Source organism: Bos indicus, chromosome 11 (genome assembly GCF_029378745.1).
Source record: "Bos indicus isolate NIAB-ARS_2022 breed Sahiwal x Tharparkar chromosome 11, NIAB-ARS_B.indTharparkar_mat_pri_1.0, whole genome shotgun sequence".
Taxonomy (NCBI): Eukaryota; Metazoa; Chordata; class Mammalia; order Artiodactyla; family Bovidae; genus Bos; species Bos indicus.
In genome coordinates, this window is record NC_091770.1 from 55,823,305 (window position 1) to 55,838,164 (window position 14,860).

Genomic DNA, 14,860 nt, shown 5'->3' on the forward strand with positions numbered 1-14,860 from the left:
TCGTATTTTTCCATCAGATGACCAAAATAGTGTAGCTTCAACTTCACCATCAGTCCTTCCAGTGAATATTCAGGGTTGATCTCCCTTAAGATTGACTGGTTTGATCTCTTTGCTGTCCCAGGGACTTTCAGGAGTCGTCTTCAGCACTACAGTTTAAATGTTTTAATTCTTTGGCATTCTGACTTCTTTACGGTCCAGCTCTCACAACACTACGAGACCACTGGGAAGAACATAGCCTTGACTATACTTTGTAGACAGAATAATCTCTGCTTTTCAACACACTGTCTAGGTTTGTCATCACTTTCTTGCCAAGAAGCAACTGTCTTCTGATTTTATGGCTGCAGTCACTATCTGCAATGATTTTAGAGCCCAAGAAGAGGAAAGCTGTCACTACTTCCATTGTTTTGGCATGCAGTTATGGGGCTGGATGACATGATCTCAATTTTTCTTTAAATATTTTTTAGTCTTAAGTCGACTCTTTCACTCTGCTCCTTCACCCTCATCAAGAGGCTCTTTAGTTCCTCTTCACTTTCTGCCATTAGAGTAGTATCATCCACATATCTGAGGTTGTTGATGTTTCTCTCACCTATCTTGATTCCAGCTTGTAAATCATCCAGCCCAGCATTTCTCCTGATACACTCAGAATACAGGTTAAACAAATAGGGTGACAGCAGACAGCCCTGTCATGCTCCTTTCTTGATCTTGAACCAATCAGTTGTTTCATAGAGTGTTCTAACTGCTGATTCTTGACCCACATATGGGTTTCTCAGGAGACAGGTAAGATAGTCTGGTATTCCCATCTCTAATATCTTTCCATAGTTTGTCATGATCCACACAGTCAAAGGCTTTAGCGTAGTTGACGAAACAAAGATAGATGTTTTTTTCTGAAATTCCCTCACTTTCTCTATAATCCAGGAAATGTTGGCAACTTGATATTTAGTTCTGCTTCCTTTTCTAAACCCAGCTTGGACATCTGGAAGTTCTTGGTTTACATAATACTGAAGCTCTGCAAGCAAGATTTTAAGCATGGCCTTACTAGCATGGGCGGAGAAGGCAATGGCACCCGACTCCAGTACTCTTGCCTGGAAAATCCCATGGATGGAGGCACCTGGAAGGCTGCAGTGCATGGGATCGCTGAGGGTCAGACACGACTGAGCGACTTCACTTTCACTTTTCACTTTCATGCACTGGAGAAGGAAATGGCAACCCACTCCAGTGTTCTTGCCTGGAGAATCCCAGGGACGGGGGAGCTTGGTGGGCTGCCATCTATGGGGTCGCACAGAGTCAGACACGACTGAAGTGACTTAGCAGTAGCAGCAGTGTGTATCTTGGAGAAGGCAATGGCACCCCACTCCAGTACTCTTGCCTGGAAAATCCCATGGATGGAGGAGCCTGGTAGGCTGCAGTCCATGGGGTCACTAAGAGTCGGACATGACTGGGTGACTTCACCATTAGCATAGGAGAGGAATGTAATTGCCCAATGGTTAGCACATTCTTTGGTACAACCCTTTTAGGGAATTGGGATGAGGATGGACCTTTTCCAGTGAGGCCACTGCTGGATCTTCCAGACTTGCTGACATAATGAATGCAAAACCTTGATGACCTCATCCTTTAGCCTTCATACAGACAAACAAAAATACTCTTAAAAGACAAACACTTTTAAAATCTCATGGAATAAAAGTCATGACTTACATAGCAATAAAAAAGACAAACTACTTGAAAATGTGAACATTTTACATAAGAAAAATATTTAAAGATCAAAAAACAAACTTGAAAGAACAGAAAGAAATGATCTATTCTTGGATAGAAATACCCAGTATTAAAGCAATGTCAATTCTTCCTAATTTATGTTGATCCCCATGAAATACTACCAGATTGGCTTTCTTCTTCTAGAGCTAGATAATTTCAAGAAGGTGAGATCAGTACATGCATTATATATACAGACCAAATAACCATAAAAAAAGTCCAGAAACCAGATGCAAATACATATAAAACTCTATGTACTTTTATACTTTGCTTTTCTTTTTTATTATATTAATATGACCTGAATTTGAAATAAGCAAGAATCACCGACATTAACTGAAACACATTACATATAAAAAACTCATGAATTCATAATGACATGCAATGATAAAGGTGACAGGAAAGAGAAAAAAAATACACTCCCACCACTACCACCAGCCATTAATTATCATTAGAAATTTCAAGGAAACTCCTTTCTCTAAAAGTTATCAATTTCAGCTTTTCTATATAAACTCTAGGGTAACTGGGTAGCCCTAGTAAGTGAGGAAAACTCTTCATTTACGGAAGAAAATCAACTGATAAATACAGACAAAGGAGAACATTAGCATACATAACTATTTTGTTACACCTAACAAAATAACTGATTCAGGAAAAGGTAAATGAATGCAACTATTAGATGAACAGTGATGGGAAATTTTAGATGAAGGGTAACACAGGCAGCATCTGAACCAATCGTATGTTGTCAATCATAATATGCCTCCAAAAGTGATACAATATGAAACAAATGGCCTATGAAGCATTTCATCAAAAAAAAAAAAAAAATTGAAACCTAATTGAGTTTTATAAGCTGCTTTTCTGCTTATAAGAAAGATGAAGTATTGAGGATCAAATTAAATAACAAAATGAAGAAAAAAAGATTTTCAGTTTCCTCAAACAATAAAATTAACAAAATAAATATGTGGAAGAGAGGCCAGTCTTGATTAAAAGAAGGGTCAGAATAAAGGGCCCATTTAAAGATTCTCAAGGTCCTCAGCAACTGCTGTTGTTAAGGCATCTCTGTATACCTTTTTGAATGGTTAAATAATTACATAAAATACTGAAAATAACAATTGTGACTAAGATGTAGAGCAACCAGAACTTCTATACATTGCTTTGGGAAATACAAAATGGTGCAGCCACTCTGGAAAATAGTTTGTGATGTTGAATAATGTTAAACATATACTTACCATGTGACCTAGCAAACCTAGGTAAATACTCCTAGGTGTTTCCCGCAAAGAAAAGACATGTGCATATGTGTGCTAAGGCACTTCAAGTTGTGTCTGACTCTGTGACCCTATGGACTGTAGCCCACCAGGCTCCTCTGTCCATGAGATTCCCCAGGCAGGAATACTGGAGTAGGTTGCCATGCCCTCCTCCAGGGGATCTTCCCAACCTAGAGATAGAACCTGTGTCTCCTGTGGTTCCTGCATGGCAAGTGGATGGATTTATTGCTGAGCCACCCTAGTGGAACCCCCAAGAAAAGACACATCTACACACAAAACCTATTGCAAATGTTTATATTAAGATTTATTTGTCATCACCCAAAATAATCCAAATGAAAAACCATTCTAAATGTCTATCAACTTGTGACTGGATAAACAAACTGTGGCAACACCCATCATTCATATGATGGAATAATGCTCAGCAATGGAAAAAGAACAGCTACTGATAAAGGGATAGAGAAGGAAGTGGCAACCCACTCCATACTCTTGCCTGGAGAATCCCATGGACAGAGAAGCCTGGTGGGCTATGGTCCATAGGGTTGCGAAGAGTCAGACATGACTGAAGTAATTTAGCACTGATAAAGGGAACAACATGACCAATTTCAGAATAATTATGCTAAGTCAAAGGAGCTAGACTCAAAAGGTTATACACTGCATGATCAATTCATAGGATATTCTGGAAAAGAAAAAACTATGGGGATAGATAAAAATATCATTTGATTCAAGGAACTATGATAACAGGGAGGGAATAGATTAAAGGAGCATGACAGACCTTCTTGATTATACCGGTGCTTATACAGATAGATTTGTCAAAATCCATAGGAATGCACACCTAAATGAAGCAAAATTCCCTAAGTATAAATTACACCTCAATAAACCTGACCTTTAAAAGAGAGAGAAAGAGAGTGATAAAGGAGGAAGAGCCTAGGAGACATGACCACATACAATACATGGAATTTGGATTCTGATCAAACAAATAACTATGAAAATATATTTTTCAAGCAAACTGGAACACTTAATTTTGACCTGAATATTAGCTACAACCAATAAATTTACATTTTGCTAGATGGGGCAATGGCATCATTGTTATGTCCTTTTAAAGCTCATATTTCATATTTTTAAGAAATGTATACGATAGTGTGTAGGGGTAAAGTGATATGCTTTATATATCATTCAGAAAAAACACAAGATACACAAAAGAGTCACATTTTAAAACTGGCAACATTTGTATAACTCTAGCACCCAGGTAAGGACTATATGACAGTTTATTACAGAAAAGAAAGAAGCTAGTCATATAAGCAACTTTATTTTGTATATGCTTGAAAATGTTTATAATTCAACATTAAAATAATCATAGTAAATATCTGTTCAGCATTTATTCCAAGCCTGGCAATGTTTTAACTACTTTAAATGTTAAGACAGTTAAGGCTCATCACAAAGCTAAGTATAATTATAATCCCCATTTTATACATGAGAAGACTAAGATAGTCTAAAGATTAAAATATTTCCCCAAATGAAGTAGCCAGTAGCAGGCAAGCAGGCTCAGTCATCATTCTTAACCATTCCTAAGTCACAACATAGGTTATAAAGTTTGCTTATAGTCTGTATTATTCCTCTTAATTTGGTTATCATGTTGACACATTTGGCTATATATATTCATGCTGATCATTTTTTAAATTCTGTAATTTCACACTAAAGTAGAGAAACCATACTACCTGTAATTCTCTAAATTGCAGCAACATACCTAGTTAGATGAGGAAGAAACAAAGTGTGAAAGTTAATTTGTATATCATTTGGAATAAGATAGATCCATTTGAATCACTGTATATATATATATATATATTTTTGCCAGAAGAATGATTTAGTAAACGATAAAACTGATTACTCCACTGGTTCCTTTTCAGTTTCATACACATACCTTCAATTCCATTTTTCATCTGCCACTTCTATTACTGAAACAAAGAAGCGTTCTACACCATAAAACTATCCTGAACATGCTCATGAATAAGTAAGATGTTTCTGTACAGATACGGCTAATCACTCTCAGATGAAAAAATGGGAAATGGCAAAGGATTCATCACCTTACAGACTTTCACTTCTCTCTGTCTTTTCTATCCCTGAGAAAAATTAGAAACTCTGAAATCTAGCAAAATCAAAGTCATAGCAAAAACTAAGGTTTCTCTTTCTGGATTTGTCTCCATTGACAGGAAGTTAAAAATAACACAGGGTTGTATGTGTGATCCTTCTCTGAGGTACATCTCCAAGAGGAATATTTAAAAACAAGATTATGCAGGGATTTAATTTACACATGAAAGTTTAACCAAGACACACTGATCTATGGAATAATTTGGGGCAATCCTAATAGCAGCTTGCTTTTCAGAGAGGCTATCAAAAAGTTACTTTTTGACACAAAAGTGAATACTGTGGGAAAATCAAATCACTTGGCATCAAAACTCAAAGCTATGAAGGAATTGTACTTCAATGGAGGTTTCTGATTTTTTTCCTCATACTTACATATTAATACTACCCATTCATCAGAAAAAAAAAAACACTCTAGGAAAATATTATGTAATTCAGATTACATAAATTAGCCAACAGGTGGGTTTTTTTCACATAAGAAAAACGTTATATTTAAGAATGAGTCATCTTCAAAAATTGTATTAGATCTGTCCTTTGTATCCATGATCATTTTAAAGGGGAAAATCGGTCACCTTTTGTATTAATTTTCTATTACTGCTCTAACAGATTACTACAAATTGAGTGGGTCAAGCAAACACATATTTATAATCTTAAAGTACTGTAGGTCAGAATACCAAAATGAGTCTCAATAGACAAAAATCAAGATGTCAGCAGAGTTGCATCCTTTTCAGAGGCTGTAAAAAAGAAAACACATCTTTGTCCATTGGGATTGTTGCCTGAATCTAGTTCCTAGAGGTTGTAGAACTGCCTGTGGTTTCTTGATGGCAATCAGCTGCGGGCCATCTCCAGCTTTAAATGCCACTGCATTTCCTGGCTCATAGCTCCTTTTCTTATTTTCTAAGCCAGAACTGGCAGATGGAGTCCATTTCACATTGTATCTCTTTGACTTTCTTCTGTCATTACATTTCTCTCTTTAGACAACCTTCTGTACTATTAAGAACTCATGTGATTAGATTGGACCCGCCTGGAAAATCCGATGGATGGAAGAGCCTGGTAGGCTGCAGTACATGGGGTCGCTGAGGGTTGGACACCACTGAGTGACTTCACTTTCACTTTTCACTTTCATGCATTGGAGAAGGAAATGGCAACCCACTCCAGTGTTCTTGCCCAGGGACGGGGGAGCCTGGTGGGCTGCCATCTATGGGGTCGCACAGAGTCGGACATGACTGAAGTGACTTAGCAGTAACCCACATAATCCTGGATTATTTCTCCAACTCATGATCTCTAACCTTAATCATGGGCTTCCCAGGTGGCCCTAGTGGTAAGGAACCTGCCTGCCAATGCAGGAGATCTAAGAGATGCTGGTTCGATCCCTAGGTCAGGAAGATCCCTGAAGTGGGGCATGGCAACTCAGTCTAGTATTCTTGTCTGGAGAATCCCACCAACAGAGGAGCCTGGCTACGCTCTAGCAGGTCACAAAGAGTTGGACACGACTGAAGCAACTGAGCACGCGCGCACACATGCTGCCCTTATAAAATTTCATGCAAGCACAAAGAAGACAATTGCTTCAGTTGATTCTCATATGTATGCTATATAAAGGTACAGTTGCCACTAGTTTTCTTGAAATAGTGAAATTATTGCTAAATTCACTGTCTGCTAGGATTCTCACAAACTGGTATGGAAAGATATTTCACAGCTGCCAGTATTCAATCCCTCTGGCATCCCTACAAATCAAAACATCAGTTTTAAAGTGTAATAAATCAGTTTCTTCTCTGAGAGGAACAGCAGCCAAAAATTAGATTAGTTGTGTGTTCCTAAAATTCACATCCCTGGGAAACTGCCAAAGTCGTTGTATATAAAACTCCATTATCATAGTGGTATTTTTCTCCCTCTAGAGGTGAGAGGGTGAAACTATTTTTCATTTCTGCCTAATTTTTGTCACTTAGATATCTTCTTGTCAGCATTCCATCCCACATCCTTTTTACTTCTCCAAAACACATTTATTTAAGGATGCCTGGGAGTCAGGCATAACACTGGAATTTCAGTTCAGTTCAGTTCAGTTCAGTTCAGTTGCTCAGTGGTGTCTGACTCTTTGTGACCCCATGGTCAGGAATTTGGGATCTGCTAAAACCAAAGATAAAGATATTTCATGAATGTCTCAAAAAACGTGCAGAGTGACTGGTGGATTTCTAGTTTCTCCATCTTTTTATTTAGCTTTTTATTTTATATTGGAGTATAGCCAATTAAAAATCTTTGAACAGTTTCAGGTAAACAGCAAAGCAACTGAGCCATACATATACATGCATCTTTTTTCCCCAAACTCCCTCCCATCCAGGTTGCCACATATCATTGAGCAGAGTTGCATGGGCTATACAGTAGGTCCTTGGTGATTATCCATTTTAAATATAGCAGTCTGTACATGTCCATCCCAAACTCCCTAAATATCCCTTCCCCTCATTATTTCCCTGACGTAACCATAAGTTCATTCTCTGTTGAGTCTGTTTCTGTGTTGTATGTAAGTTCACTTGTATAATTTCTTTTTATATTCTGCATATAAGGGATATCATATGATATGAAATTTCTCCATCTTTGACATCAAGAAGCAAAATCTCAATCTGAGATGGGATAGCTATAATGGGCCTCTCTTGACCACAGGTATAGTTCAGACCTACTTGTGCCTTTCCTGTATTAATGGCAATCTGTAGTATCTTCTGAGAGCACAGCATTTGCCATTAAATTCTTTGTGTTCAGTGTCAGATGGCCCACAAGCTTGTGGGAGCTCTGCTCAGAAGAAATACCCTTCTTTTGTGATGAAGAACATCCGAGATTTGGAAGTTAAACCATATCGTCCTGATTTCGTCCCCAAACAGGTTTCTATTTTAAAAGCCAAAGCAACCCAAACACTTAATTTGATGACAAAGAGGGGACTGAAGAAAAATTACAGAAAAACTGACTCACTGGTGGAGGAGTTCAAATGTCTCATAAGCCCTATAGGCACCTTTAGTCAAAGGATTAAATCTTTAATGAGGCCTTGAAAAGAACAGTGAACTTCTGTCACCAAGAGGGAAATCCATGGCCTCAAGACATACCAGCATTATTACATATGGTTTCCAACCTGGCCTGGTACTTGATTACAAAATGAAGAGAATCCTAAGAAGAAAATAAAATGTAGGGAACAAAAAAAAAAGAATCAAAGTAAAGTACAACAAATAATATTAGTAGTGATGTCAAACATGACAGGAGACCCAAACAAAATGAAGGTGGGCCACAATTATTATTAAAAAGGAGAGAGAAATGAAAGTTGGGATTGACATACACACTACTATATTTAAAACAGAGAACCAACAAGTACCTATTGTATAGCACAGTAGGTAAATATTCTGCAAAAATTTAAGGAAAAAGAATTTGAAAAAGAATAGATACATGTATATGTATAATCAAATCACTCTGCTATACACCCAAAAGTAACACAACATTGTTACTCAACAGCTCAACTATACTTCAATATAAAATAAAAATAATTTAAAAAAGTGAAAGTGAAGTTGCTCAGTAGTGTCTGACTCTTTGAGACCCCATGGATTGTAGCCTACCACCCTCCTCCGTTCATGGGATTTTCCAGGCAAGAGTACTGGAGTGGGGTGCCATTTCCTTCTCCAGAGGATCTTCCTGACCCAGGGATCGAACCCAGGTCTCCCGCATTGTAGGCAGACACTTTACCATCTGAATAAAAAAAAGACTATACCAAAAACGCAGAGATAATCAGTGTGGCTCTTAAATGCATAGATACATACCATATACAGAAGACATATCTAAATCACAAAAAGACTGAAAGGAAAGAAAATATGTACCACTTGGACGATTAGATACAATTCTTAGCTAGGTAGGTATTAAGAGTTAATATAACTTAGCAATTAAGATAGAATGTACTGACTTGGAGATTGTCCAAAAAGCCAGGGCAGAACAGAGAGTCTATGAACAGATCTGTGCTATATGGGAAGTCACTGTGGACAGAGGGTTTATGGCAGGTGAGCTTGGAAACACAGTCTACAGATGCTACTGGGACAACTGGTCATTTAACCACACTATGAAAAACATCATTAGATTCCTACCTGACCCACAGATTAAAAATATTTTCCAGACAAATGATAGATCTGAATATAAAATGAAAAAAATTAAACTAAAAAGAAAACATTGGAGAATATTTTTCTGTCTTTAAGATTAGAATTCTTAAATAAGATGCCCTCTGCTAAAAAAGAAATCCACAAAATGCAAGTTAAAACAATGATAAAGTATAGTGGTGTCAAAAGGCCCCATTAAATGAAAAAAATAACAGAAAACATTTAAACTTTATGCAACTGACAAAGGGATATTATCTTGAAATTACAATGAAGCCCACATACTAATAAGAAAAAGACAGATGATCTAATAGAAGAAAAGCAAAAATATCTAAACAGGAAAGTTGAAAAGCAAAATAATAATGAAATATGTACTTCTATTTATGGAGCTACTGAGTGTTGGAGTATTTTTCACTTATTTACAATTTTCCTTCCGCTGCTGGGCTGTCCAGGGACACTAGTACAGGTGAGGATTTCCACCTGGCAGCTACTCAGACCTCAGTAACCACTCCTGATTAAAGGCACTGACGGCGTTAGTTTACTAAAGCATCATTTAAGTAATCTATTCAAACATTTTCCACTTACATTTACCAAATGAATTTATAAAATGTTAAAGTATCAGATAAAAAGGACACAATATCACCTTCTTAAACGTAAGGGCTGAATTAAACATAGACTCTCCTATTTTTAGAACAGCAAATGTATTCAGTTTTGAGTGACTACATGAAGCAAAACTGTCATAAACACATGCAGAGTGCCAACATTATTAAACTGGTACCATCTTAAAATACCACTTACCTTTATACACCTGACCTAATTGGATTTCAAACTCATGGGGGGAAAAGTGTTATGCTAAAGCACCAAAGTAATTAATATTGTAAATTAAATTTTAGACTACCTACAAAAAATTATTTAGAAAGGATGAAGGTAATTCTTCTACTAATCAAAAATATTACATAATTTTTTATAATTTTTTCAAGCTTGAAATAATTTGTAATAGTTTTCCTAAAGCTTGAAAAGACAAACATAACCAGTACCTTGATATATCATTGCAAAATAACCTTATATAACATTTCTAAATGAAAGCTATCTTTGATATGAATCCATATTTTCACAAAACTCAGCTAAATAAAGACATCTTATCTAAATTCCTAGCTACATTTTGATGTCATTAAATATCATTTAATAGAGTACTGGAAATTTTTATTTAAAAACAAATTAGTGAAATTAAACTAAAAATGCAACATTGCTTCAAAGACTGAAGACAGCATTAAACATTCTGAAAGTACCTAGGGGTGTTAAACAACAATCCTGCAATGGAGTCAAATTATAAGAACTTACAGGTGACCATACTATCTTAATGCTAGGTAAAACACATGCCTTAAGCATGTGAACTATGGTTCTCATAGGAATATTTGATATGCACTGAGATCAAAAGGAAAACAATGAACTCAAAGAAACCTTAAAATGTAAAACCAACATGAAGAACTTGACTACAAACTGGCATACTCATATTCTCAAATGAGTAAACTTAAGTAAAATAAAGTTAAAGTGGAAGTCATGTTTCATGTTTTTAGTAGACACTTTTTCCTAAGTGATGCATAAAAAATAACTTCATATAAGAAAACAAGGGAATCTCTGACCTTCTCCATTTATGAATGACTCTAATTTATTGTAATACCATGTTTAAATTCATAAGGCTTTTAATTTAGACTCTATAAATAACTGACCCATATATTTTACGACAGGCTCAATGCCTAGTAAAGCTGTAGCTTCAAGAATAAGAGAAAAGCAAACACTAAAAATGAATGATATCATCTATCAATGAGCATGCACATCCCATAAATTTAATCTCAGATATACTAATACCTGGTCTTATGAACAACACATAAATATATGAGCCTTGACTAACAAAATGATGAAATTCTTGCTCTGGGCTCTTCAGATGGAATTAAACTAAAATAGAACATATACCTTTTTAAAGTAATATGGGTGCTTTTTTTGTTTGCTAACTAATATAAATCACATATTTTTAGCTTGTTTAGTTTTAAAAATTTTATACATCTGTGTAACTACCACCTAAAATAAGACAGTAAAAAAATAGATAAAATGTTCATCTCCCATACAATCCCCTTTACTTCCTTCTATTTAATTCTACTCCTCCCAAACCCAGATAAATGTGGTTGATTTTTTTAACAAAGCAAATAGAACTATGTATCTAGATATCCCAATCAGCAATTTTACTGAATTGAAATCACCATTACTAACAAATTTTTAATCTCATTTATACGTGTTTTCAGAACCTGAATAGTGACTAACTCATCTTTTAAATGTTTGATTATTGAGAAAAAAATTCCCAAAGTCATTCATAAATAAGTCCTTAAAAAAAAAAAAAAGATAATTACAGAGAAGAAAAAGGAGGTAACATAGTCCAGATACCCAAGTGCCAAGCACTGAGCTAACCATTTTAGACCAATGCTCACAAGCGCTGTTCATAGCAACCTTAAGAGACAGTTATGATTATCCGTATTCTGGAAATGAAGAAGCTGAGATTCAACAATATGAAGCAATTTAGCCAGGATTCCTCATTTGTAGACCCAGGATTCAAGTTCAGATCTTTTCCTCCAAAACTACACTCCAGGGAGACACTATGCAGTGGTTAACACTGTTTGGAGGGAAAAACGAAGCCTCAGGACTTCCTTTCCCTCTCTCCAGGCTCTCAGTACACTTACCTACTGTGTGGTGATGGGAGGCAAGCCAGGCAGCAGCAGAAGGCTAAGCAGATCGACGATGCCGGTCCTGGGAAAAGTCAGACTGACTTGAAGCAGTTCATGAAAAATGAACATCTGGGAGCAAACCAGAGCAGCAGAGCCATCTTCCTGGAGCTGACTGGATCATCCACAGGCAGTGCTCTAAGAAGCACTGGTGAGGAATTCCACCCCACTCTCTCCAGTCACATGACCAAAGGTATGACGGTGCTTGTAGGATTTCAAGCTATGCTTCATATTCTTTGGGGAAATGACTCAAACCAGCTCAACAGAGACAAGATGATGACAGTTGACAACCTCAGTCACCCATGGCAGCCCAGAGAATGACGACAATGCCAGGTTTTTGTTTTGTTTTTACAATATTTTTCTGCTATGAGGGCACAGTAGGCAGATAGAGGCACATGACAGGCATGGTAATTTCAACTGAGTGAATCAGTAAAAATATTTCCTTGAGAACAGATAAACTCAAAGAGCTAAGGGCTTTCCACCGTAAGAAGATATTTTGCTTTGCAGAATACCTAACAAAATATTTCTAAGTATAACACTGAAACTTACTATGTTCCTTTCAAAATATCTGATGTAGGTAATCAAAAATCAAAATGGAAATGTTAGTTTTTTCATGCTTCCTTCCAGAATATGACATCAGTGCTTCCTTATTTCCTCAAGAGAATCTGACCAGATGGTATGGAAGGTGGATCACCAAATCCTTACAGAATCTCTGAGCATTTCTGAAACGTGATTATCAATATCCAGGTTTTCAGCAATGTCATCATAATTCTCTTCTTAAATGAGAGAGACTTGCTTGAGGAGAAAGTGCAAACAGTGAGCACCAGAGCTTATTTCTTAGAACTTGAAGAGGATCTTCACTACTTAAAGGACATCCAAAAATTCCTGACTGGATGTTGCTGTTAACAAGGCCAGAACCAGCTGCAGAAGCTCATACACCAGTGTCTCATAGTACTATCAACATGGAAACACCTGCCTTATTTTCTGATATGTGCCAGGTACTACTGTTCATGACAACTTTAAGCACCAAATGCTACTGTGATGCACAAAGGACTTTCAATTCTAGTATTAATATCTTTTCACATTTTTAATGGCTTTCTGTTTCATTTCTCAAGACAAGTGTTTAAAACAAGAAGTAGAAAAATCTTGGTTCTGTGCTTAACTTCTTGGAAACAGTCCTTCATCTGCAGACTTTGGTTTATCACTGAAATCTGTTGAACAACCCAGTGCCAGTATCTGCAAAGTGCAGGCTTAGATCAGTTTCACCGTAGCTATGATGAGTTAAGTGGTAATTTCCTCAGTTCAGTTCAGTCATTCAGTAGTATTCGACTTTGCAACCCCATGGACTGCAGCACACTAGGCCTTCCTGCCCATCACCAACTCCCAGAGCTTGCTCAAACTCATATCCATCGAGAGGTGATGCCATCCAACCATCTCATCCTCTGTTGTCCCCTATTCCTCCTGCCTTCAATCTTTCCCAGTAGCAGTCTTTTCAAATGAGTCAGCTCTTCGCATCAGGTGGACAAAGTATTGGAGTTTCAGCTTCAGCATCAGTCCTTCCAATGAATATTCAGGATTGATTTCCTTTAGGATTGACTGGTTTGATCTCCTTGCAGTCCAAGGGACTCTCAAGAGTCTTCTCCAGCACCACAGTTCAAAAGCATCGATTCTTTGGCACTCAGTTTTCTTTATGGTCCAACTCGCACATCCATATGTGACTACTGGAAAACCCATAGCTTTGAGAATACGGACCTTTGTTGGCAAAGTAATGTCTTTGCTAGGTAATTTCCTAGCAGACCTCAAACTAAATTTCAATGTTTCCACTTCTCTGTTGATGCTAACTCTTGGCATCCTTACATATTAACTTGGTAGGTATGAGTTAAGGACAAGCAACACAAGAAAGATTAAGTTATCTTTCCTCCGCCTTACATCTGTTACCTATCTTTATGGTGGCCTCCTACTTTGAAAGGGGTATTGCAAAAAAGATTAATGTAAGGAATGGCTTTCCATAAGTTTACATAATTTATCCTTTATGTTTTTAAAATCGCTTTTACACCCAACACTCATCTTGTTTTTAAATTCAGTGGTTTCTGAATACAATGTTCTTAAGGTTTTAATGTTTACACAGTGATTTCTGGTGTGATGCTAATGAAGAGTTTGCAAGTGGTACCAAAAAGCAAAAGCTACATGAATGCCATACATAATGTTCTGATCAAAAGGAGAGAGTGAAAAAGACTTTGCCTTTCTCATATTTAATTATCATGTAGTTAATATGCCATATGAAGAACATTCTGGCCATAACAGCCACTAAAACCTACAAGCAACTTCATAATAGAACTGGCTAAATAAATAAATACTTTCCATAAATATTTTTAGAAATAGAAAATTAAATGTCACTATATTTTTTAAATTTTATTTTATTTTTAAACTTTACATAATTGTATTAGTTTTGCCAAATATCAAAATGAATCCATCACAGGTATACATGTGTTCCCCATCCTGAACCCTCCTCCCTCCTCCCTCCCCATACCATCCCTCTGGGTCGTCCCAGTGCACTAGCCCCAAGCATCCAGTATCGTGCATTGAACCTGGACTGGCATCTCGTTTAATGTCACTATATTTTAATAGGCTTCCCTGGTGGCTCAAGTGGTAAAGCATCTGTCCACAATGAAGGAAATCCAGGTTCAATCTCTGGGTTGGGAAGATCCCCTGGAGAAGGAAATAGCAGCCCACTCCAATAGTCTTGCTAAATTTCTTAGCATCAGAGACTTCTACAGTGTTAAGAGACATAAGGTAAAATATATTGACCTGGTAATCTTTTAAATAA

The 14,860-nt window shown here is 36.8% G+C and overlaps 1 protein-coding gene across 4 annotated transcripts in view; it reads right to left on the reverse strand.

Annotated features, from left to right (window-relative positions):
• The window catches only part of CTNNA2 (catenin alpha 2), a 1,365,089-nt gene that overhangs the window by 1,270,208 nt on the left and 80,021 nt on the right, over nt 1-14,860 (reverse strand). The window lies entirely within an intron of this gene.